This window comes from Diadema antillarum, unplaced genomic scaffold (assembly GCF_040938485.1).
Source record: "Diadema antillarum isolate AM-2024a unplaced genomic scaffold, OU_Dant_1.0 scf00000194, whole genome shotgun sequence".
Classification (NCBI taxonomy): domain Eukaryota; kingdom Metazoa; phylum Echinodermata; class Echinoidea; order Diadematoida; family Diadematidae; genus Diadema; species Diadema antillarum.
Genome location: NW_027271083.1, coordinates 67692 through 94938, shown reverse-complemented (window position 1 = coordinate 94938; position 27247 = coordinate 67692). Strand labels below are relative to the sequence as shown.

General features: G+C 39.6%; 1 long non-coding RNA gene across 1 annotated transcript; it reads left to right on the top strand.

The window, feature by feature from the left end:
- The first annotated feature begins 12378 nt into the window (after nt 1–12378).
- LOC139723590 (uncharacterized) lies at nt 12379–25448 on the top strand. Its single transcript, XR_011710367.1, has 4 exons — nt 12379–12624; nt 14791–14852; nt 20626–20728; nt 21811–25448. It is a non-coding gene; the product is annotated as an uncharacterized lncRNA (long non-coding RNA).
- The last annotated feature ends 1799 nt before the right edge of the window (nt 25449–27247 follow it).

Sequence of the window (27247 nt, the reverse complement as noted above, 5' to 3'; positions counted from 1 at the left end):
AAGTTTTGATGTTGGAACCGCTGGATGAGGAGACTACAAGATGTTAAAACGTCATGCGTGAACATTAGCATAAAGAAAATATAACGGGAATTCCACTCAAAATCACTTTTCTAGCATAATGAAAGAGTACTTGACGAATCGCTTTCAGAAAGCAAAGCAATAATTGCTTCCCTTAAAATTGTCACTATCAAGTTGATGGAATTTGTAATTCTAATGAAAATGAATTTTTGCTTTCAATCTGTGTTCGATTTTCAACAAATGAATGTCAAAATTGGTTGAAGTTATTTTTTTCAAGTTCTGTAAGAAGTTGTCTGAGGCAAGACACAATAGTTATATATATATTCATATATACGTTTAGGTATGATGAAGAGACTCATAGCAGAATATGATATCTAAACTTTACTTTATAAATTGCCCATGACTGTTATTGGTAATCCCCCAACCCCCATTCCCCTCAGAATGGTCAATGTAGTCCATGGGCCAAGACCCGAAAAATGGGTTGTTGGTACCATCTGAGGTGGCACAACCTTTTTGGTGTCATTTTGTTTGTCGGGCATAGATATGCTTATCAAGCTATGATAGCATTTCCAAATGAGTAGCTTAGTCATAATAAATGAATTTTTAACCAATTTGGTCTCGTATTTATATCCCTATACTTCTGAATCGAAACTAAACCGCTATACAAAGAAGAGCACTGCCTTCTGTATGTCCACAGGTGTTCTGTTGTAAACGCGGTGCGCTTAGTCTTTATTCAAGGCAGCGAAGGGAATATCCAAAGGGTTATGATGTCCACAGCTGTCACGCAGTGCGCTTAGTTCTTTATCTAGACCAATGTACCGTTATCACATCTAAAGTTCCTCATAAAAGGGATTATCTATACTGTTTTTATACTACCCTATCAACAAATACATCAGCTTTAAACAAAAATCACTTTGTTCATTTACAATATCATTCATTATAATGTATCGTAGTGTACCGGTACATTGTTTTTGCATTATCTTATATTGTTGGAGGGAAATAAAGCGACATTGGCGTGGTATCAGCATTTTCACCGTAGCGTTTTCACAGGAAAATGATAAATGATTGAAAAATACGGTAAAATTCACTAGGAATTGCTTTTGTTGTTGTTGTTGTTTTTAGATAAAAGGATATACACTGTATCATACGCTTTGGATATTCCCTTCGCCGTCTAGAATAAGGACTAAGCGCTGTGGACATCATAACCTTTGGATATTCCCTTCGCTGCCTTGAATAAAGACTAAGCGCACCGCGTTTACAACAGAACACCTGTGAACATACCATAGAGCTGCATTTTACAGCTCTATGGAACATACAGAAGACTGTGCTCTTCTTTGTATGGCGGTTAGTTTCGATTCAGAAGTATAGGGATATAACAACGAAACCAAATTGGTTAAAAATTCATTTACTATGACTAAGCTACTCATTTGGAAATGCTATCATAGCTTGATAAGCATATCTATGCCCGACAAACAAAATGACACCAAAAAGGTTTTGCCACCTCAGATGGTACCAATATCTGGCCTGGCCCATGGACTAATGGAGCCGGAAGTGATAGATGCCATTACTGCATGCACATGCCTGATATATGGTAGGCCCGGGGAAAGTCTCTAAATGTCGCCCCCCCCCCCCCCCCCCCCCCCAAAAAAAAAGGGGGGGGAGGGATAAACAGACAAACAAACAGATCAAAGCCCTCAAAAACATACCCTTCTCGGCGGACACAGCGATACTACGCATTCCGGTGACACTGTAGCCTGTTGTCAAGGCCCTCTCGCTGTATGGAGCAGAGAGCCCAGCTGAGCAGGGTCGCGCTCGGCTGGGCTTGCTTCGCTCACCCATTACAGCGAGAGGGCGTTGACAAGAGGCTAGTGACACTGGGGAGAGCCACACGAACTTTGTCAAATCGTTCAACGATAGCACATGAGCTTACGCATTCTCATAAGCATCAATATCAACCAATGAGATGTCACTGCCCTATCATTGGAACCTCTCTACCTTGGTCTTGCTGCATGTATTAGCGGGGTGGCTTCTAGATCCTAAGTCTTTCTGTTATCCAATGAAATGACACTGCCCCTATCATTTGATCCTCTCCAACTTCGCGTTTGAAAGACAGTTGGCGTAGATTGTACTTCCCAGAGCGTAGTAGACGGTTACCCAGTTTTGACCAACGAAATACCGCTGCCTCTGTCATCGGATTATCTATACAATCGAGTGTTAAAGGCATTTTATGCAGCTTGTACTTCTTAGTGCATCGTTTACCACATTTACGGTCATCACATCAGCTTTAACGATATCTTACTCTGCATTTTGAAAGAACTTCTAGACACCCACATTTTTGTTAGACAGATATCTGACAGAAGTTGAGATTCAAATTCGGATGACACTTCGGCAATAGGGATATTGTTCTGTTTTATTTGCCATCAGGAGTAACACGATGGAGGAAAAAAGAGGAATGGAAATCAAAAGTGTGAGTATAGAATTTATTTCTTGGTACAAATATTGTTTCAATCTAAAAGAAATCTTTCAGCATTATTGCGTATGTGTATTTGTAACTGCATATGGAAGATATTGGCATGTGTGCATGGTGTGTGTCATTTCTTTGCGATTTCTTTCTTATTGTACGTTAATTATTTTCTTCTTCGCGTAGATTCCACGTAAGATTTCAAAACCATATCCGTTGTTCTTGATGTTGGTCATTCATTACTTAGATCAGACGGTGTTCCCTTTTAGGATAAACTAACTTCAAGGATAAGCTAACATCAAAAATAAGCTAGCTGTTAAGGATGGGGCGCCAAGTGTCGCTGTTACAGTTGACTTAATGAAACGTCAATTTTGTCTACGAAATGACAATTACGTCGAGGAAATACAGATTTGTCACGAAATTGTCATTTCGTGACAAAAGAGACTATGCGACACTTGCCTCCCCATACTGAACTACGAGCTTATCCTTGAAGTTAAGGATGACAGTCTGAACGTAACTATTGTCAGTATTGATGTACGTACCTTAGTGTATTCGACCAGTTTCTACAAGAACCTAAAGTAAAATTAATTAAGTGAACATAAATGAAATGAAATGAAAAGTAGAGGAGTATTGATGTCTGGAATTGGGTATTTTTGCTCTTAACTGCTCAAATGTGGTAGGTCATTACCTTCATAATACTGCAAGTTTCTTCATAATAATTCGCGATGTTGCGGTGCCGGGATTTGTAAAAACGTCGGGAAATGAAAACATCTTGACATGGCATCAACGGGAAATGTACAGACCTCTCTCCGGGAAATGCAAAAATGTTCAATTTTGCCGGGAAATGTTAAAATGCTGCCAAGAAATTGACAGATCATAATAATATAGTCCCTACTTCAAGGGAATTACGGACTGATGGCATATAGATGAACTTGATGTATAAACCTGGATGTATGGCTTGATTCTCGTTAAAATATGGAGAAGCATAATATCGACGACATGCAAGTCCCCTTTTTCGTATGTTTAATAACTTGCGTCACATTCGTAGATATTAATTAGGGAGTTTTCGCAAGCACGACGCTGCCGGGTTGAGCGTGCCGTGTGCAAAATTTGCTTCTGCGCATGAACAAATCCGAGAAACGTCCCGTCCTGGGGAAAACGACTACGGTATTCGGCCAAAATAGCGTTTGGTCCCGATGCTGGGCAGCGAGTGAGCCAGCCAGCCAGCCAGCCAATAAGCGATCCTATCCCCACGCCTCCGTCCTGTAAAGGAAAGCGAAACTGCTTAGATATGGGGACGGGAGTCCGCGTACGGGGACTGTCACAGCAGCTGCAGCTGATTGCTTCCGCGTATTCTCGGTCTTCCCGTCGTGTAGCGATAACTCCCGAAAAATTGAGCCAGGAAGACGCAGAAACTCTCGTTCGCGCATTCATTAGCAGTAGGCTTGATTATTGTAATGGGCTATTGTTTGGCTTGCCAGATTCACAGATAACCAAGCTTCAGCGTGTTCAGAATGCATGTGCGAGATTTGTGTCCAGTTCTTCAAAATTTTTCACATATCACACCCGATTTGATGAGGTTACATTGGTTACCTGTAAGGCAGAGAATTGTATTTAAGATTTTGTTACTTATTTATAAAGTACTGCATGGTCAAGCACCTGATTATGTATCAGAATTAATATCGATACAATCATATCCATATTCGCATAATTTACGAAACACACAGGATAAGTTGCTTCTGGAGCAACCTCTCTTCAAAGCGAGAGTCATTTTGGGGAATTATGCCGTCAGTTGTGCTGCTCCAAAACTATGGAATGAATTACCTGAGAAAATGAGGAAGGCCCCATCACTTGCTGTCTTCAAATATCTTTGTTGAAGACTTACTTTTGTTTTTTCTGAAGCCTTTGATTAATTTGTTACTCATTTTGTGTGTCTAATCAATTCCAATGTTAGGAGCCCTTTTACATCACAGCGCAGTAGAGAATATTGACATATCGATAGCCGCGCTGCACAAATTTGTTTAATTATTATTATAAATTACATGAACCTATTGCACAGTCTTCATTAAAGTACTGCATGGTCAAGCACCTGATTATCTATCAGAATTAATATCGATACAATCATATCCATATTCGCATAATTTATGAAACACACAGGATAAGTTGCTTCTAAAGCAACCTCTCTTCAAAGCAAAAGTAATTTTGGGGAATTGTGCCGTCAGTTGTGCTACTCCAAAATTATGGAATGAATTACCTGAGAAAATGAGGAAGGCCCCATCACTTGCTGTCTTCAAATATCTTTGTTGAAGGCTTACCCTTTTTCTGAAGCCTTTGATTAATTTGTTACTCATTTTGTGTGTCTAATCAGTTACAATGTTAGGAGCTCTGTTACATCACAGCGCAGTAGAGTATATTGACATAGTAGCTGCGCTGCACAAATTTGTTTAATCATTATTATACATTACATGAACCTATTGCACAGTCTTCATTCTCTTATGTGAAAGGCAAAACTGGATCTGAAATAATCAAATACTGAATGTCAGTAATTAAAGTCGTCATAGTACTAACTGAGCTCTGCCTTTTTTGGTTCGACAAAAGAGTTTAGGGACTCTAAGGCTTGAATCCTCCCCCTTTTTTTCAGCAGTGGAAAGGAGTGGGAGTGGGGGCTCAGTTTACCCCCCCCCCCCAAAAAAAAAAAAAAAAAATGATAATACACCTTAAAGATAATAATATAAAGTTTTGGTACCTCAAAATTTTCCCTGAATTTCCTTGTCTTAGTTTGTGTTTCAGGTTAAAGTACCTTTCATATAACTAACACTGTGAGACTTATTCGCCCCAAAGTGCTCTCATGTTTTAGTAATCATGCAATAATGGTTTCGTACCAGAGCCGCCACCGTTCGACGGCGAGGTACTACATGTATTGTACGAAACCATTTTACTGCGACCAGCAGCGTGCAGCAGTTTTGGTACCTCAAAAGTTTCCCTGGATTTCCTTGTCTTAGTTTGTGTTTCAGGTTAAAGTACCTTTCATATAACTAACACTGTGAGACTTACTCGCCCCAAAGTGCTCTCATGTTTTAGTAATCATGCAATAATGGTTTCGTACCAGAGTCGCTGCCGTTCGACGGCGAGGTACTATATACATGTATTGTACGAAACCATTAACTGCGACCAGCAGCGTGCAGCCCCCATACAAAACACGTGTACGCATAGCTAACTGCGACCAGCAGCCCCATACGCATAGCGTAATGGGGCTTCGCATTGTAGCATTCAGGAAGATGACAGAGTTAGTATCGTGGGTAAATTTCTCAAAACAAACATAAAGTCGCACACACTGATTTTGCGTGAGGACTGAAAATAAGTGAAATGGGTCAACCAACTTTTTCATATTTTCTGAAAGAGCGGGTCTTCTTTTACATTATGCTAAAATTTGGTATCATAAAACGGGCAGGAAAGTGTGTTTTTTTTTGCAGTTTATCTCGAACATTTTTGGTAGAATAGTGTGATTAGGTGTGTCTTTAGAATCCCTTTTTCATTTCAGAAAAACCTTGTCCACACTCTTCACTTTCAACTCTAATAACTTTTGAAAAGATAGTGCTACTGCTTTGAAAGTTGGCGTTAATTATGGACAAAATGTGTTATTGAGGCATGCTTAATTTCAGTTTAATCTGATAATCTCTTCATTGTTGTTACTCTGGTGGTTTACTTCCTGTTTTTTGTCCCATTCATCGAACAGTCAGCACGGTTTGGTAAAGATTAAGCGCTTGAATAGACACTGTACTTCAGAGCCTCTTTTCTCAGTTCACACTTTTCCTGAGTTTGTGCTTTCTATCCAATATCTAGATAGGTTAGGAGAGTCCATTTGATTTGAGTTATACATCATTTTAAAGCTTAAAGTCTGCTCTCTCAGAATATGGTCTTAACTAAAAATTCATGTCTGGCGACTTTTTATTTGTTTTGCGGTGCAGGGTCACATATACGGCCAGCGCATGCGCACACATCACATGCGCACAAATTTCAAATCCATGAACGGATAAGATGTTTGTGTGCGCATGCGCTGGCCGTCGTATTCAGTGTATGTAGCTCTTCCAAGGTCCTCTCGATCGAGTCAGTCACATTGATTCAGTCATCAATTCGAACAGAAAGTGACTATTGGCAGAACCAAACGTTGCCCGAAGCCTGCTTTAAATACTTCAACTTAATTGGTAAGTCTTCAAATTGAAGAAATTTTTGGATTATAAGTTGATATTTACCCGCGATACTAAATCTGTCATGATCCTCAATGCTACAATGCGAAGCCCCATTACGCTATGCGCATGGGCCTGCTGGTCGCAGTTAATTGCATGATTACTAAGACATGAGAGCACTTTGGGGCGAGTAAGTCTCACAGTGTCAGTTATAATTTATGAAAGGTACTTTAACCTGAAACACAAAAATTCAGGGAAACTTTTGAGGTACCAAAACGTTATATTATCTTTAAGCATGGTGTCTGCCAAGTTTGGTGAAATCCGTCATAGATTTTCGAAGAAGATACTGAAAAAGTGGAAAACTCCCCCTCACCCCCCCCCCCCCCGATCAGAGCACCCCTCGATCCGCTACAATGAAACATGGAATTTCAGTCATCAATGTCTTCAAAACGCTTACTTATTTTTATTTATTTATTTATTTATTTTTTTTACGACAGGAGAAGAATAACAATTCCGGAATTTAGGAACTCTGAATTTTCAACTCCCCATAACTCCCCCGGCGGTGTGTTGGGGGGGGGGGAGGATTTAACAAAATATAGAGATGATATCACCATAAAGGTTCCATTTGCCAAGTTTGGTGAAAATCCACCATAGAGTGTTGAAGAAGATGCTGAAGAGGTAGCGATTCCGCCCCGACCCCCCCCCCCCCCCTCAGGGAAAACCTGGATCCGCCAAAATCAAACATGCAATTTCAGTCATTGATTTCTTCAGAGCACTAACTTAGCAGTTAATATTTTTAGGTTTGACCAAGAAGATTAAAAATTCCAGACTTTAGGGACTCTGAGACTTGAACTCCCCATAACTCATCCCACCCCCCCCCCCCCCTTCGGTAATGTGGGGGGGGGGGGGGTGGGAGGGCTCATTTTGAAAAAAACTAAGATCATATCAGCTTAAATAATAATGCTACATGGCAAATTTGGGGAAACTACGTCAAAGATGTTTTTTAAAAAGATACTGAAAATGTTGAAAATCCCCGCCATAGTCGGACATGAAATTTTAGTCGTTATGTCTTCATCTTCAAAGCTATAACTTAGCTCCATCTTTTTTTTTTCTTTTTTTTTTGGGGGGGGGGGGGGGTTGACTAAGAAGATGAAAAATTTCAGACTTTGTGATTTTCAAGCTTTAACTCCCTCCCCAACCCCCCCCCCCCTTTGGTGGTGGGGGAGGGACTTGTTGAAACAAATTAATATCATATCATCATAAGTATGTTAAATTTGGTGTAAACCAGTCATAGATTTTTCAGTTTCGTCAGACATCGAGTTCACTTATGCAGCATCGGTTGGCAATAAAGTTGAAATACATAATTGTAACATTTCCAGCAGCGTTTTGACATTTCCCGCAAAACTGAACATTTTTTTTTTTTTTTTACATTTCTCGGCGAGCCTTGTTTTATACATTTCCCGTTGATGCAATCTGAGATTTCCCGGCATTTTAGAAATCCCATATTCCACAAGGTAGGACTTTAAAGTGGGTCTGCATTGGTAAGAAACATGTCTAGCGCCATCATAAGGCTCATTTCTCTCTGTGGTGCCCAGCATGTCTCCCATAATGCCGAGCGGCGTGCATCAAAATTAACCCGTTCCATACTGAATTCTGATATTCCCATAGACTTAACACACAGAGGTTTCCGTAGGGGATGGCCTAGCAGCGCAGGGGCTCGCTTCGCTCCCGCATTATCTTGCGCAGTCCAGTGCATACATTCACGTACTACAGAAATCTAGATATCGATACCGTTATAGGTTGTCACTTATCACTTCGCGCGATCTGCATGTATGTTCGGTGCTTTCAAAACACTGTCTTCGACACTCAGATCGTTTATTCTGATCGTTGTGTCGAACTTCAATCTGCGATTATGTCGCGGATACGACTTGGTAAATGCTGGATCCAGTGGGAGGAGATGCGAGCTGTTTATCGGCAAGAAATGAACAAGATAAACGTTGCCCTTGACAGCCTATCAAGCCATTCAACACAGGATGACTTTGCTGGTCATCTGTTAGCTGCTGGATGTCCACCACTGGGCATCAGCACTGGGGTCGAGCCTATGAAGCTGTGTGCCAGGATTGCGGGATCAGCCCGTCGTGAAAGTTCCACTTGCACTCAGACTGAGTCAGAAGCCTCTGATATATAAGCCATGGTGGGTGAAACTCAACTTGTATGATATACAATTGTACCTACTTTTTATTCAGTTGCAAATGACATTCACGGAACGCTGAATTTATAACCTTCCATATCCATGTAACGACTAACGTTACCGTTAGGCGTTACTCGAATTACCGCTGCGTTGCCGTTGATCATCATAACATCGCGATGAAGGATGACAAAATTTAAAACAACCTTATTCACGTTTTTTTCAGTGATTATTACAATAAATACTGACGTCCAACTTACGACAAGAAGTGTCTATGATGACTTGATGACTAACTACTAGACCTAGACCTATGCCTGATTAAGTCAATTACAATTAGTCAAGTGAACGTGTACGGTGTAGACCCATATCGGGCCATATCAGGATCACTATCTTATCAATCAGCATGAACGTTTTCATTTTAGCGTTTACAAGTATTTTTAAGGTTATTGTTCCTCACTAACCCAGCCTCAACAAATTGTCGAGTGAAATTTCTAGGAAGGGAAATCATGATCAATTCAAGCGTATCCGGGCACTTACCCCCTGGGCAACTACCCTCCGGATAACTACCACCCGGATAATTACCCCCCAGGTCTATTCCCCCTTAGGGCAACTACCCCCCGGACAACTACCCTCCCAGGGCAATCACCCTCCAGGGCCATTACCCCCTAGGAAAACTACCACCCGGTCATCTACCCTCCTAGGGCAACTACCCCCAAGGGCAATTACCCCTAGGACATCTACCCCCCAGATAACTACCCCCTGGGTAACTACCCCCTGGATGACTACCCCCCGGATAACTACCCCCCAGATAACTACCACCCGGATAACTACCCCCTGGATAACTACCCCCCGGATAACTACCCCCTGGATAACTACCCCCGGAGAACTACCCCCTGGGTAACTACCCCCCGGAGAACTACCCCCCGGATAACTACCCCCCGGATATCTACCCCCCGGATAACTACCCCCCGGATAACTACCCCCCGGATAACTACCCCCAGGATAACTACCACCCGGATAATTACTCCCCGGATAACTACCCCCAGGATAACTACCACCCGGATTACTACCCCCCCCCCCCCCATTAACAATACCCCGAACCCCCCCCCCCCGCCCCCTCCTGATACTTACCTACTGGACAACCCTCCCTCCCCGCCCCCCGAAAGTTACCACCCGTCGTATATTTTCCATAAGTTCATAACACCATATCAGAAGATGCACCTTTCTCTTACACTGTCATCACTCTTTTGGCTTGTCATTTATTTTCTACCGTTATAACACATGATAGACGATAAACATAAGAAAAGGAGAGTTGATTTCACTGCAATTCATATTCCCTTAACATTAGCGAGGGACTCTTCGATATAAAGCCATAATTTCTGATAGGATCCGGGCACGGTTTTATGAAAGTTATCAGTCCTGACAAGCTGTCAGTTCCACACAATTACCAATCGTTGTAGGTCGATCAAAGCAGGTCCATGGTAACAAGTCAGTGACTCGAGCTTATCAATCAAGCAGAACCCATGGTTTTATTGAAATTATTAGATACTAACAAGATGTCATAACTGGCAACTTTTATCAAAAGGTGCCCTAATCTGTCATGAGAGTAAAATTACAGCTTGTTTTACATACAAGTAGAATTGTGCTAGTTTTCAAATTAAATGTTCTCGACACTTTAAGAGGAAATCCAGTTCAAATATAAGTTAGTCTCATTAGAAAGAGTAAAATATTACGAGTTTAACGGTATTTTTTTTTTTTTTTTACAAAACACCCCTAGTTGTTAACGAAGTCTTTTGTCCTGCACCCTCTTTTTGAATAGATCTAGGGAGAGTTGTAGTTGACAGAATCCTTTTTACATTATAGGGCTGCTCTGTTTTATCCCGGCCATTTCAAGAGTATTTTTTTTTTCTCAAAAAATTGAATCCTTCTTGGAATAACATGCTCTTTAATATTTCGTAAGGGGTTTCTAATTATCTCACCCAAAAGATGTTTAAAACCTGAAGTTAGGTCTCGACCAAAACCAGACGATATGAAAAAATGTTGGGTTTTTTTTTTTTCAATTCAAATAGCTAATGTGTTCGAAAATAACAATGAGAGACGTAATTTTCTGGGGGAGAGTTATTGTAAGAGGGGTGATCGTTTGGAGCCTAATTTTAATAAGGAGTAATTGTCAAGGGAGGTAATGTTCTGCAGTGATCATACCAAGGAGGTGACAATCTCTTCCCACATCCTTGATATACTAGTTGTTAATATGCCCAATAATGCAGTAGGGCAATTCTGAAATGAGCGTTAACGGTATAACAGTAAAATAGTTACAAAATTGATGAAACAATGCAAAGAAAGCAAATTAAGACAGAGACGAAGTACACAAATAAAGATACAGTGCACTCCCGTTACAACGAACACGGTTATAACGAAATTTCGTTATAACGAAGCAAAACTTCTGGTCCCAAAATTATCGCCATTAAAGTCTTTGGTACAAAATTCGCTTATAACGAAGACGGTTATAACAAAATTTTCGTTATCACGAAGTCTTTTCTGAGCGCCACTGACAAAGAAAAACAAAAGAAATGCGCTCCGTTATAACGAAATGCGGATCGCATTCGAAAATGCGTAGCGGAACAAGCATTATTAAAGCGTCTCTGCATGAGCGAACGCATCATTAAATGTTCACTCCGTGTATCACGCACAGTTTCCGCGGGGAATTTGCGTTGTTGTAATAAAATAATTTGAATTCAGATAAGGTTTGTTTCATTGTTCCGAAGTCCTTTAATACAAAACACACAGATTCTGATACAACTAAATGTCCGTTAGTTCGGAAATGAAAGAGGGTTTGTTATTAAGCACATTTTGGCGTTATTCCAAAGGTTCGTTAATTCGATAATAAAATATGGTCCTTATTCTTATTCTTATACGGTTCGTTAGTCCGAAAATGATAGGAATTCAAAACGTTCGTTAATCGGAACATTACAAAAGGTATCGTTAATCCATGGTGGAAAAAGGAGAGTACACTAACAAAACTTAAGAATTGCAATCTTTATAATCGTCTTAAAGTGCCAGTTTACCTTTGGTAGCAGTGATTTCATCAGTGTTTGAATTACGACATTTGATGTGTATGTATGGTTTCATTGTATCAAAAAACACACTATCATGCCAAAATTGCGCCGTAAAACGCTCAAAATTTGAAATAATCACGATCTTTCTGGTCGGTCTGGCTGACGCGTAACTTTACACGGTTCTCGTTCAGAGGCGTGTATATCTTCATCGGCCGTTGCTCTGTTGCGCAGTCGGCTACGCTCGGCGAGATTCGAGAGAGATCAGCCGCCGTGGGTTCGTCAGCCACGGTTCTCCACGATCCACCGCCACGATCTGTGTGAAGTGAGTGCGAGTTTCGCGCTGTACACTGAATGCAACTGCTTTGCTTTCACTGCGGGTACGGTGCAGCTGGCTGCTGACTGCTCGTCCTGTGTGTACGTACAATGTACACAGTACTGCATACTGTATAATCTAACGTGTATAGAAATGATACAATCGGCGCGGGCACTATACTGGTGGTTTTATCGATGTTTTCATAGTACTGGGACTTGGGTCTCTACTTCAGAGCAAGAAAAGATATCGAAAGAAAGACAGCCGAGGTAGATAGGTCGAGGAACACTGCGATCTCCATTTATAGTTCCCAAATGACGGTGCAACAGTTACGGGCAAGAAAATGGCATACAGTAACTACGCCACGGTGTCCTCAGCTCACAGCCTTCTGATTTCGACTCGAGGTGAGTAGAGTGGTTGATGGATCATGTAGGCCCTAAGAACAGTTTCACCGACTGTGTTTTTAGTGTTGGAAGAGGTAGATCTTCACACTCTGATAGACTTTGCTCCGTTATATACACAATAGGTCCTAGTTAGAGATTCTAGAGATTCTAGCCCTTATTTTTTTTTCAGTCAGAGAGTAGTTTGGGCAGATACTGTACTGTCTAGAGTGTCAGCTGTCGAGGCAACATCGCCATCGCATCGGTGAATAGTTTCACTTCTTCACTTTCTTGAAACATAACAAATTTATTCCAGATTGCATAACCTGATAATCCCGTGGATACATCTCACGAATCTCCTTAGGCTCAAAATTTAATCCTTTGAATGGTCCTCTACTAACTATGTCTATACAACTAACGACGCGTTTGTACACTAATGTAGTGGCTATGGGTTCTAGTACAAACAGTTTTCAACTTACTGGCAGCGTCATAACATGTGCATGGGCGTCATCGTAGGTAATTCATTATTCATGTCAAAAAGCAAAAGGTAGCAAGCATTTTTATTATTAGGTCTAGACTAAACAGGGTCTAGATGGTCTAAGTATCATTGCACACTGCAAGACATCCGAAGCCACCGGGTACCGATAATGGTGCAATGACAATGTGTACAGACTCTACTCCCACGCGAGTCCCACCTCGAGACTCTAATATAATTAATAACCTTTTCTTGCAGCGTATACCGTCTCTCGTTTATGAAATAATTACACTTTTGGTCTGGATTTGCCCTTTAGCAAAAATAAGCATGTAGACTAACATTCTGATGCAGTTTAGAAATTGTTAATAAGATTTGCTGGGATGTAGGAGGAAGAAATCCTCACTGCATGGGATGGTGAGTTGACGGTGCGGGTGGCGGTGTATTCGGTGCCCGAATAGCGAATACCGAATACCGAATACTGAATACCGAATACCGAATACTTCTATGTGAACGCAGCCTAAGAAGCATCTAATGACTACGTACTAGTAGAATGAGTAACCCCATTACATTAGATTCCTAGATGATCACTATAAGATTTTTACTACTACTAGCGGGTAGCATTTCTAACTGTGTGAGATCTAGTCTAAATTAGACCAACACACGGTTGAGCAACATTAACTGAGAATCAAGTTGGCCGTGATATTGTCAAGTACCGGTAATCTTTGTTGTCATGCACCAACTAGACATCTAATAATACACAATAGTGCTTCATATCATGTTTCTAACAAATGTTTATACGCTACAGTTTACGTCTGTAACGTTAGGACAGGTGTAGATATTGCATCAAAATCTAGTATGACCGTAAATTTTGGTTAATGAAGCAACACAAATTGCTCTCAGGCCAGGGTGAGAGATACATATTTTATTTATTTCATTTTATTTTATTGTTATTCTTTTATTAATTTATTTTTTTGAGGGGGGAGGTGTTTACGTTTATATTCTAGATTTAACGACAGACTGTGAACTGGGCCTATGATGTAGGCCTACTGTACCTGCTGTGCTGCACTGTTGTGTTTCTACTTGGTGTGGTTGGGATCCTCCTGAATACGTGTACTCCCACTTGAGTTTGAACTGGAGCAGCCACAGGGTGGACATTTAAGCAAATATTTTATTGAGTAAAATCTATTTAGATTTAGCTGGATCAGTTAATCTGATTACAGAGGTTTGAGTTTCATCCCATGCTTTGATTGTGCATGGAAAGAATGTATTCCCGTGGACTGCTAGTCTGGAGGATCCTGATGGTACTTTGAACTGGTGAGAATGTCCGCATCTGCTTCTAATGAGTTTGAGTTTGGTGTGTAACAGATATTATTTAGCGTCTTGTGAATGCAAGTGAGACAATGTGCTTCTCGTCCTACTGAATTCTATATCCCCTTAAGAAAGGTCAAAAGTTGAGTGATGCTAGATTCTCTTCTCCATGTGTTGGTAACAATTTCAGTTTGTTCTGTGTGATTGATATTACCTACTGTGAAGCCTTGTCGGTGATGTAGATGAGGTAATTATGCCTTATTGCCTCATCTCATGGATCCCTTAAAGTTACAGCCATTGATTTATCAACTATTGACACATTCAAACATGTTCTAAATGTAAATCATCTTTGTTGTTTTTGATATGTTTTGATTTCTCTCTCTTCATTACCTCATTTACATTATCAGCTCAGATAATCTCGAATCAACACAGGCAGCTGAAAAGGAAGCTCAAGAACAAGCAAAATGAGGTTTGGGTTGTCCTGTTTGAATTTAGTGTTTTACTTTTTTTTTCTTTCTTTCTTTGCTGGCACATCAGAACATTTGTGTTAAGAGTATCATTCATGTCCTTCTGCACATAATACATATGTGTGTGTCAACATTCAAATAAAAATTGACTTATACATATCAAGAGAAAATTGTGAGGGTATAACATGGTACGCTCACTCATTTGCATATTCATATACACTGTACAAGAAATGTTTTGCAGAAATTAGCAAAACTGTAAAATGTCATAACTTCCTTATTTTTCATCCAATTTCAATTTTGATCAGGCTTACATATTTGGACTGGTAGATCTTATAATTAGGACACAGTTTGCAATGCCCAAACTAAAAGTCCTGACATCACCAGGATTTGGTCACATTCTCTAGTTTCCATTCATATATTCATGTAGGTATAAATGCAAGCTTTGGCTACAATATCAAGTGGTAGGTCCCTAATATTGGTAGGCCCTAGTTTATCAGGGCTTGACCTTTCAGTGGTGACTCTGGTGCCATTGACCACCTAAGATCGTGGCTGGCCACCTGATATTGCCAACCTTGTGGCCTGGCTGGCCACCTGATATCATTGCTAGGGGCTTCACAGATTTTGTCAGCCAATTTTGCATCATACATACACTTTCATTTTATTTATTGCGTTACTTTCATTTTATTTACTGCAAAGTATTGTAAATTCATTCCAGTCTTTCTTCCAACACGACACAATAATCCAAGGCATTGCGACAGGGTTGTAGCATGTACTGTATGTATTGGTATATCTTTCTTTTCCTTTTTGAAGTGCCATAAGTGCTGAGAGGTGAACCTGTGTACTATACAAGTACCGGTAGCTACTATAAACTTTACGTATGTATGTTTTATTATTATTATTATTAATACTATTATTATTAATATTATTACAGTTATTGTTATCGCTATTATTATTATTATTATTATCTTAATATTATTATTATTCATAATCCAAAGGCATTCCAAGGGTGTTGTATGCATGTAGGCCTACTTGGTATACAATCTTTTCATTTTTGAAGTGCCATGAGCACTAAAAGGTGAACCTGTTTATTATTATTATTATTATTATTATTATTATTATTATTATTATTATTGTTATGGTGTGCTTGTGAGGTGGTTTGCTGCGTTGTTATGAGTAAATGATGATAGATTAGGAGTGCTAGAGTGTTTTGGTAAAAGACAGAGTTTTGATATAGTACACACGTACATCTTGTGATTACTGATGCTGGCGTAAAGAGAGTTGGCTAAGCCGGAGTTTTACAATCATGAACATGAAAGAAAGAAGAAAGAGACCCTCATAATGCCAGTAGAAAGACTATACATGTGCTACAGGTGCTGCTATAATATACACTGTATATGTATAGGCCTGATGACAAGAAAGATACAGCACTTGATTTTTTCTTCTTTTTATTTTAATATTTTATTTTATTTCACTTTTTTTTTTTTACCCTGTGACAAATTCCCAGAAAAAAGCGCCAGACGAGTTCGAGTTCTCAATGTGCACGGGAACGGCTGGGCGTGAAATTTTTCTGAACTTAGAAGCTAGTCTCAAGTAGAGACTGGCATGGTTAGCATTACGTGCTATCATTTTGTGTGTTTTGTTACTTCTGGCCTGCGCCTGAAACAGTGAGGAGAGAATTTGTACATCTGAGACATTTATTTAGCCCCGCAAAAGATAGATTTATCCTTCATTCACAATTTCTTGGGAAACAAATGAAATCACATATCGAAAGAAAACAAAGAGGTTGTATGTCGCGGCAAATATCGCCTAGCAACGCTGCTGTCAATACATAACAATACACATGCTGTGTTCGATCACATTCTTTTCTTTACACGCCATGTGTACACATGCACAGTCGACGAATGTTCGTTGAGGCCGCGCCGAGGGAGCACGAGGTTCTCTATCAGAGCCTGTCTTTAGTACATACATGTAACCTCTTTGGGAGTTTGTAGCACACTGGCTAGCACCGGCACCGCGTGAGCCCTAAAACTTCAGACGCTATCTGGCAAAACTACGTGCTCCTGCACTTTACTCGAAGGAGCTTTTTTTCTTTTTTTTTTCTTCTTGTAGTGTAGTGTTCAACACCTCTTAGTAGGGGCCAACCGGACAGGGGATTTTATCTTTATTACGAATATTTAAAACATTTTGTACTACAAGCTCATGTGCATTTTGCACTAAGAGGTTATTCGATTTTTGCTTGTCATGTGGGACCTTCTAAAAGCCGTGCTTGAGCATTTTTTTTCACATCCCTTGCAATATACAACGTAAAAAAAAAAGGCATAATGTCGAATTTTATAGGGGTCTATTGGCTATACATTGGGTAATGTGTGCATGTTTCATGGGGCTTGTATGTTTGAACACGCCCTATTTAGAATATATTTGTGAAAATAAAGCTGACATTTAAATGGCACATGGTGATTTTTTTTTTAATTTTGTATTTACTTGTTTACTTATTTATTTATTTATTTATTCATTCATTCATTCATTCATTCATTCATTTATTTATTTTAGCTCACCTGAGCCGAAGGCACAAGTAAGCGATTGCGATCGTTCTTCGTGTGGCATGTGGTTACCGTTGTGTCAGATTATTTTATGGCTGTATTGTTTTATGATTATTGGGAAAGTTTATAGGAATGTTTACGAATATAGGATATAGAAATGCGTAAAAAATATCAAAGCGCTAAACTCAATATAACTGTAGATTATCATAGTTTGAATTGTCACTTAATCACATCTGCGAAAGGTGTGATTTCACGGAGCATGCGAACAACGATTTGCGAAGGACGAGAATTGCAAAATCCAGCATTCGTATTTTAGTCTGCCAAAGATCGCCAAACGAACGCGAGTGTTCGGAAGCATTGTCAATTGTTCGCGAATGTCGCTTTTACTTCGGCGAGAATTTCAACAAAAAAAATCGGATTTTTTTTTTTGCGAAACTTTTCCGCAAACTTGGTCGTAATTTGCTCGTGATTTGTTCTCGAAAGTGTCTTTAGAGCCTTGTCATATGCGCAAGACATTCGCAAGACACGCGCGATGTTCGCAATATGTTCGTGAAACCCCAAACATACCCCGAAACCTTGGAGAATGTCTTGCGTATGTTTCGCCAGATCTGTTTTTTTTTTCCTTTCATTTCCGTTTTTCCGGTCACTTCACGACGTAACCGCAAACTCACAAACAACTCACATTCTCACAAACGTTTAGCGCATGTTTGGGGGATGTATGACCTACGTTTTCTACAAATCAAAATGGCAGCATACATCTAAACGTGAAACATTTATTAACAACTTTATAGTAAAAAAAAAAGAAATTAAAGACTAGCAAAGAGAAAGATATGTTTGATGTACAAAAAATCCCAGAATACACTTAAAATGAATCTTAAGTATGTCATAAATACATTTGAAACTCGAGATTATGTGTTGGAGGAACTGCAAAAAAAAAAAAAAAATCAAATGGTTTACAGTGGAGATAGGTCCTAAGAAAATACTCTAGGCACGCACACAAGAGGGAAATGATTAAAAAAGAAAGGATGAATACAGGAAAGAAAAAAAAACAACTTCAAATCAAGACAGCTGAGACCTCTCCTTGGGTACATTTTCTCCCATGATTGTTAAAAAAATTGCGTTGTTCGCATTTCCGTCACGTGTTCTTCATGGGTGCTGTTCGTTATTCCGAAGGTTCGTTATTCCGAAGGTTGGTTAATCCGAAACACACAAATTCCTTATATGCCTAGAGGTTCGTTAATCCGAACATTTATGGCGTTATTCCGAGGGTTCGTTAATCCGAAAATGAAATAGGGTTCGCTATTCCGAAGGATCGTTAATCTGAAAATGAAATAATGTTCGTTATTCCGAAGGTTCGTTAATCCGAAGTGATATGGTCCGTAACGAACCTTCGGAACAACGAGCTTTGTTTCATTTTCGGATTAACGCACCTTCGGAATAACGAACCTTATTTCATTTTCGGATTAATGAACCTTCGGAATAGCAAACCTCATTACATTTTCGGATTAACGAACCGTCGGAATAACGATCCTTGGGAATAACGAACCTTCGGACTAAAGAACCTTCTGAATAACGAACCGTCGGAATAACGAGCTGTAACCGTTCTTCGTCTACATTATGTTCACATATTGTACTTTAGCAATGATACACACGACATTCGCACATACGTCGTGAGAACTTCGCACAAATTGCGCAAGAATGGTTTTTAGTTTCATTGTCGGAACACATTCGGAAAAAAACTTTTCCGAATATTAGATTTTTCCATTCGCGTCCTTCGCAAATCGTTCGCGTGCTCCGTGAAATCACACCCTATAAGCAAGAGACTTTACGAAGACGGAAACATAATCTTCCCAGAAAACAGGCAGGCACGTGTAGGCTATATGAAAGGATTGCTGATTTTCATGGAATATTTTTGCTCAGGTATAGACATAACTTGTTCTTGAAGTTATGAGGGGGAAAAAGTAAGTTTTTTTATTGCCCCGTTGCTTACGATACTTCTTGATCGTGAAATTGTAGCGAAGTCCTGGTTTGCGAAAAACTCAAATCAATACAGTACTATAACAGTATGGAGTATTGTACATACAGAATGCTATTAAATATACGGGGTAGCACACTTACCTCGGTCATTTAGTTCCAAGTTTTGTTTTTGCAGTTCGATTAGGCATACAGGTATATTTTCGAACCGTAATGCATTGCTATTTCAAGTTATTATTGTTCGTTAACACTTGTGACATGCGTGGTGTATTTCACAATTATGACGCTTATACGATTTTCCCCCTCAGTTGGATGGACGACGGGAATTCTATAGTTGTAGGTAGCTGTCTCGTGCAGGTGCTAGATTTTTTGTTTTTGTTAATTTCTGTGTTTGTTTGCTTGTTGTAGTTCTCTTATACTTATATTCATTTATTTATTTATTGTTATTATACTATACATTACTATCATAATTATTATTTACTATCATCTTTTTCTTTTGTTGTTTTTTTTTTTTTTGTTTGTTTGTTTTTGCTTGATAGGTGCGATTTATGATTAGCGGCGCGAATGAACTTGCACTCACTGGTATGAATTCCAAGTCATAGTAGACCATGTTTATAGGAGCTAAACGGCAGATCTTGATTGACTTAAATGTGATTTTATCGATGAACAAGAAATGATAAGAATACACTATGTAAATAGAGTACAGTGTACTAAGTATATTGTTAAAGGGGAATTAAAGTCTAACCTTAGAATTATTAATATTTTTTGTGTGATGAGAAGCGGAAATATTACAGAGGAAAAGCATACTGAAAGTTTAACAAAATGAAATAAGAATCTGACAATGAAGACTATTATATTGTGCTCATATAGTAATCTACATCAGTTTTCTAATTTTACAGTATTATTCAGTCTCATTCCTCGCCTCTTCAAAATCCATTTGGCCACCTGAAATTCTTTCTCAGATGTCCCAGCAGGCCACTTGAAAAAAAAAAAGAAAACAAGAACACACACACACACACACACAAAAAAAAAAAAAAAAAAAACCGGGGGGGGGGGGGGGGGGGGGGAGGCAAGCCCTGGCGTTATCTAATGAATGGGTACTGATACATAAAAAGTTTTTGAGGTGTTTGTGAAAGAGAGTCAAATCGATATTGCTAACGGTTCTGAAAGTTGACTAAAACTGTTCGAACTGATTTGACATTTGCCATACTAAATGCAGGAATCCATTATTTCTTTCTCTTATTTTTCTATCGGTATATAGCATAAGCTTGCAGGCCGTAGAAATTAGAGACTCCATCCTCAAGAGAATATTTCTGACCGGGATAGTATACAGACTCGTGGCATCTAACAGACTGTCATGACAGGTAAATCAAATTTAATTACTTCTGTAATAGCTGACAGTCTTTTCTTTTTTTGTAGGAGTTGTGTGTTCATCAGCCGGTGTTCCGACTGCTGTCGGTCTGTGCAAACACTCAAGATGTTGTTAACCATTGTAAAATCCTTACTTCAGGTACACGTCACTCCAGGTGTAAATGCCCAAATTATCTGTAGGCAAAGTTAACAGTGGATAATATTCTGCAAGTGGCTGTTCAGCTGAGAAGCCATGATGCAAGGTTGCTTTTTCATAATCAAAGCCAGACAATGTCTTCGAAATACAGTGCACTCCCGTTACAACGAACACGGTTATAACGAAATTTCGTAATTTAATGAAGCAAAACTTGTCCCAGAATTATTGCCGTTAAAGTCTATGGTACAAAATTCGCTTATAACGAACACGGTTATAGCGAAATTTTCGTTTTAACGAAGTATTTTCCGAGCACCAATGACAAAGAAAAAAAAAAGAAATATGCTGTGTTATAACGAAATGCGGATCGAGCGGAACAGACATTTTTATAGCGTCTCTGAATGGGCGAACGCTTCAATCACTGTAAGTTCGCTCCGTGTGTCACGCATAGATTCCAATGGGAACTTGCGTGATTATAATACATGCACAATAATCTAAAATCAAAGAGTTGCGTTTTATTGTTTCGAAGGTTCTTTATTACAAAACACACAATTTTATCCTCTCTTTTTAATACTTGAACGAAATTAAAAAGGTACCACCCCATTCCACATAGCTTTCCAGTGTATGATCAGTATTCAACAAATAGAATATACGCGGTTTCTTCTTTTTTTTTTTTTCGTTATAATTATTATGTATTTGTTCTGTTATAACGAAGTTTCGTTATAACGAAAGAAAACTGCCGGTCCCGAGCATTTTGTTATAACGGGAATGCACTGTACAATTCAAATTTCACAAAACGTCATAATCAACAGCATCCAGTATGTATTAAAGTGTCCTATCTTCATAAATGGAGATTGCAGAATACTCACTTTCAAGGAATTTATGTTATTTACTAATGAGAATTAGCATACAGTGTATTTGTCTTTCACATCATTCTATTAGAGCACACACCCAATCAACGGAGTGCATTGACATCGTAGAAGAAGTGTTTGGAGATGATGGTGATAAAGATGAAGAAAGTGAAGCAGATAAAGAAGGTGAAGCAGAAGAAGACGAGGGGAAAGGCGACAAAGCTGAAGCAACACGTTCGTGCCTTCACGAAAAGATGCCCAGCGGTGTTGGCTTTATTTAGTGTTTGGACACTATCATCAAGGAGCTGGCAGTTGCAGATGGAGCAAAGCGAGCACAAATATTGAATTTCTTCTTTTTTTTTTGTGAGGAAGGCTGCATAAGTATATATGTTTTGTTTTTTTTTTACTTCTATCGTGCTTCTTACAAGACAAGATGATAAATAATTCAATCGTGTAATTATTTCCCCTAAACACTTTTGCAAAATTGCTTATAACGTGTAGACTGTAAAACAAGTATTTGATGGATGTGAGGAGGTAAGAATAGATGCATAAAAGTATGTACATGAAAATGAGCAATAGAATTTCGCAGCTTGATGCTATAGAGTATATTTCCTATCTAGAAATATTGATATATAGTACAAAGAATGAAGACAGAATTATTTGACTTCTGTTCATGTGCTCATTACACATACAGCTGTATTTTACATAGAGATATTTCATGCATAAATAGAAAAAAATTAAAACATATTTGAGATCAAGAAAAAAAAATTGTGATGTAATTGTAAGCTTGCTCCAAATCAATATATATGTTAGCACCGTCTAGGAATAAATCCAGATTGCAAACTCCGAGAAATAGTGTGTATAGCACTCTCGCCCGAAGCTCCTCCAGATGCTCTTCGCGGCGTTCCGCGACGTACGTTTGCAGTTGCCGCCCTAAGATGCCTTCCTCCAGGGCAGTTGGTCGCGTCCTCTTCCATGGACCGCCTCCAGCTTCCTCGGTTGCTGCTCACTTCGAGCCTCACTTCGAGCCTCGCTTCGAGCCTGACTTCCAGCTTGGCGTTTATGTGTGTGTGTGTGTGTGTGTTGTTTTTTTTTTTTTTTTATGCCTCCGCCACGAAGTGGTGCCGGAGGCATTATGTTTTCGGGTTGTCCGTCCGTCCGTCCGTACGTACGTCCGTCCGCTTTCGTTTACGCGATAACTTGAGTAATATTTACTGGAATTTTCCCAAACTTGGCCAAGTATGAAGTATGATGGGGCAATGATTTGATTAGATTTTGGGTGAAATCGGCTAAAGGTCAAAGGTCAAGGTCAAATCATGAAATTGTATCCGTTTACGCGATAACTCAAGACTGGATGGAGCAAATTTCACCAAACTTTGTTGGAGGATGATGTACGATGGGACAATTACTTGATTAGTTTTTCAGTGGAATCGGACAGAGGTCAAAGGTCAAAGATCAAGGTCAAATCCTAAAATTTATCTGTTTACGTGATAACTCAAAACTGGATGAAGCAGCTTTCACCAAACTTGGTCCAAGGATGATGTATGATGGGACAATTAGTTGAGTAGATTTTAGTGACATTGACAAGAGGTCAAAGGTCAAGGTCAAATGCTAAAAATGTTGCTATTTCCCCCATATCTATGCAATTCCCGCAGTTATTTTCTTGAAACTTAGTGTAGACATGTACTACTGCATAAAGATTCTCCAGAGAGATTCATGTCATAAGGTCAAAGGTCAAAAGGTCAAAGGTTAGGTGAAAATATTGCAATATCACTTTTTTCGCAAATGGTTCAATGTATCTTCATGGAACTTGGTACATATGCATGTACTGACTGGCAGGGATTATCTAGGGAATTTAGGGGTCATGGGTCAATAGTCAGGGGGTCAAAGGTCAAGGTCAACTCCTGAAAATGTTACTATTTCCCTCATATACTAGTATATGCAATGATTGCATCATTAGTTTTAAGATTTAATATATGTACATGTATTACTTTATGGAGATTCTCTTGGAAATTTCCAGCCAGAAGGTCAAAGGTCAAAGGTTAAGGGTCAAAGGTCAGGTTTAAATGAAAAAATATATATATTTTGTACTGTAATTACACTCTTTCTTCATACCTTAAAGATTATACTCAATGCATAAACTTATAATAAGGTCGGTCAGAAGTCCAGTAAAAATTTTCAATTCCCCAAATATGTGTACCTGCACTCTTTAATAGACAATTATAGCAAACCCAGTTCGTGGAAAGTGATCATTCAAGATATTTCTGACAAACCTGTTAATTCGATATTTTGCCAGTTATGTGAAACTGTCATCACACATTGTGAAGACATTGTACTATACACCTATTGGGAGAATCATGCATTATGGCGGAGGCATCAGTCGCCATAGCGACATTTCTAGTTTTCTATGTTGCCCACCGTCAAGTATTTTTCAGATGTTGTTCAGCCATAATTGTGTGAATTTATTACATTGCACGCACAGTACTAGTTATGCTGTTGGGTGTGGTTAGTAATCCTATAAAACATTACATGTACAAGGCGGATTGTGACCTACGCTACGGACTGATGTCCATCTCCCTCATCACGAATGTAAAACGGCAGCTCGGGTATCTGGTCGTCACTAGAGCTTTCCATAATGAAGCAGTGGCGGATCCAGAGGGAGGCGCAACCGGCGCACGCCTCCCCCCCCCCCCCCTTTATTTTTCCTTACAAACAAAAGAAATTGAAAAAAAAAAGAAATGAAACCCGGAAGTGGCACCAGAAATTATAGTTGCGCCCCCTTTACAGAATTCCTGGATCCGCCCCTGCGAAGGGTGTTCAAACAAATACACTGTACTAGTACAGTACGTGAATGTATGTGATGATACACTACTACAGTTTGTAGCCAAAAAAACAAACAAAAATGCGAATAACCTTATCCAATATTACATGTATTGGGAAAATGTAGAAAATGGAGCACTTTATAAGGACTTCAAGCTTTCCGTCCTTCAATAATCTTCGTCAGTAGAAAATAATTATGGTCTCCAAGAATACTTAGCTGTTGGTGTGCAACGAATCTTTGCTTTCCCACCCACGGCCTGGATAGCGGTTTACAGAAGTAGACCCTATTGTTTTTTGATGATGCGCTCCTAATCCGATGTTTCGTTGTGGATTAAATCAAAGCGCAATGACTTTCATGATGTTGCTCGAAGGTCAATGTCACGCATTGATATGCATGTAAAGATACATAGAGGTCAAATTAGTCATAGTGCCTACATTTATATTCTAATAATGTAGTTATATGAATGTTGATTCATCAACATGTATTTTTCCGATGCTCCTTTTCATTGTATTCTATGCCTCACTCATCCCTTTTATGTTTTCATTTTCATCTTGATATTTGTGAAATCTTATTGTTGCCCACGATGATTTTTTTTTCATCATCGCAAAAAACTTGAGTAAGGTGTACATCCTGAAAATGTTTTCGAATAAATGAACGTTCTCAGAAATTGTTAGAAATATCTTTTGCGATATATTATATGTTGTGTCATTGCCCTAAAGGGTAAGTCCACATTGTAATACACGTGTATATAGGTCACAAGAATGAAACGGGAAAGTTCACGCGAAGAATCTTTCAATTCTGAGGTGACCACTAAGTTTGTGTGTGAAAACTGGGCTGTGGGTCGGAGGCCAGGGCAAGCCACATCGGAATGGGGTTTGAGGAAGAGTAAGTGGTACAGAAGTGACTAATGTCTTGGTATGAACAAACAACATGGTATGACTTGCTATCAAAAAACATGATCTTTGTCAATCAATAGTAAATTCAAGTCATTATTTTTTTTAATTGTATTTATTTTTATTGGGGGTGGAGATGGATTTTTTGAGGAAATTTCACTGAAGTGGTGAAATGCTCTATACATGTACAGTAGTACGCAAAATGGTATGTGCTGAAACAGACATACATGTACGCGCGTACACACGCACACACACACACACGCATATGTAAACACACGAATACAGTATATGATTTGGACCATGCAGCACGCACGTGTGTGTAGACCCTATGTTTGATCATATTTGCACATTGGAGGCAGCTCTGATGGTATTTGGCAACGAAAATAGTATACACTGTACAATTTACAACCAAATTAGTGCAGTTATTACTTCTGTAGACGAATGATAGTCTATGTCATTGGATGGAACCAAAGATGACCATATAGTACAATTGTATTTTGAATGTGTTTTATAGGGAATCCTATACATGCAATTACCCCACGGGGGAATAAAAGAAGAAAGGCGAATGACTTATTGGCTTTACAAATTGTACAACATACCAATATCATTTTCAATGTAGGCCCTCTCCACTCATTGACTACTCTGAATCACATCTCCATGCCCTTTTTCTCCCTCCCCCATTTTGGGCTTTCATTCAGTAAGGTTCGATTTATTTAGCCTCTTGGACCCTCACAACATGGAATGCACAAAACCTGGTGCAATTTGTAAACTGAATTATGCACGTGTAATCATGTTGCATGTATGCATAGGCCTAAAACGGTCGACCTTGTCTGAGCGTCGGTGGAAATAAAGTAATTAGAAATATTCTTTATTTTTATGGTTTGTGAAACTGGAATTCATGTGCCTAATTGGAAACTATAGCTTTCCTCCCTGACACCACGAATCAAGCAGAGACTCCAACTTTCCCGCTTTCGATGGGAGATCTCCCGCCGAAAGCCCATTTTTGCAAAATCTCCGTTCTCCCGCTTGAAATGGTTTCTTACTTAGTGTCATCGAAAAATAAGCCTTAGATAGCAAGAGATAACATCTAGAACCCTAGAGGTGGACCCCGGCCACAAGGAACTTCGCGCTTCGAGCACATCAAGTTAGAGTCTCCCGTTTGCTAGGGGTTCCGGGCGGGAGAATCTCCAGATCAGAAGGTGCTTGGGGTTGGAGTCTCTGCGAATGACGATTCTCGAAGCTTGTACATGTATTGTACATGTGCAGCAGTCAGTGCATTTTGCAGGGTGTACAATGTACAGTCTACTACATTGTGCCGTCGGAACTTGACAGGTCAATGAACTTCTGGTCTTAGCGATGAGGCACAGACACAATGTGCTCGTGTGTGGGGCTTGTGTGTGTGTGTGTGTGTGTGTGTGCCCGTTTGTGCGTGTTACCCCAATGGATGATTATAAGCAAGATGAAACTGGAGGCAGAAACCTGGTGAGGATTAGTAGGCGGGTTGGGTGCACAGAACGAGCTCTGTGGTTGGGCGGCTGTCTGTAAATCTTCGTAATAAAGTCGTAACGTACGTGTGTGTGTGTGTGTGTGTGTGTGTGTGTGTGTGTGTGTGTGTTGTCAACGCCGTCTCCTTTGGCCGAACACCAAGGCGCAGGCACGTGTGTGCGATAACCGGCCAAGGAGGTATGAGAGAACCAGGCGGTGAAGGTCATTCGCTCGTCTGGAGTACAAACTATAGTACAACTACATGTATACATCAGCATATCAGCAAGAAGTACAGCTGTTGTACCAGAACACACTGCTTGTGTACCGAT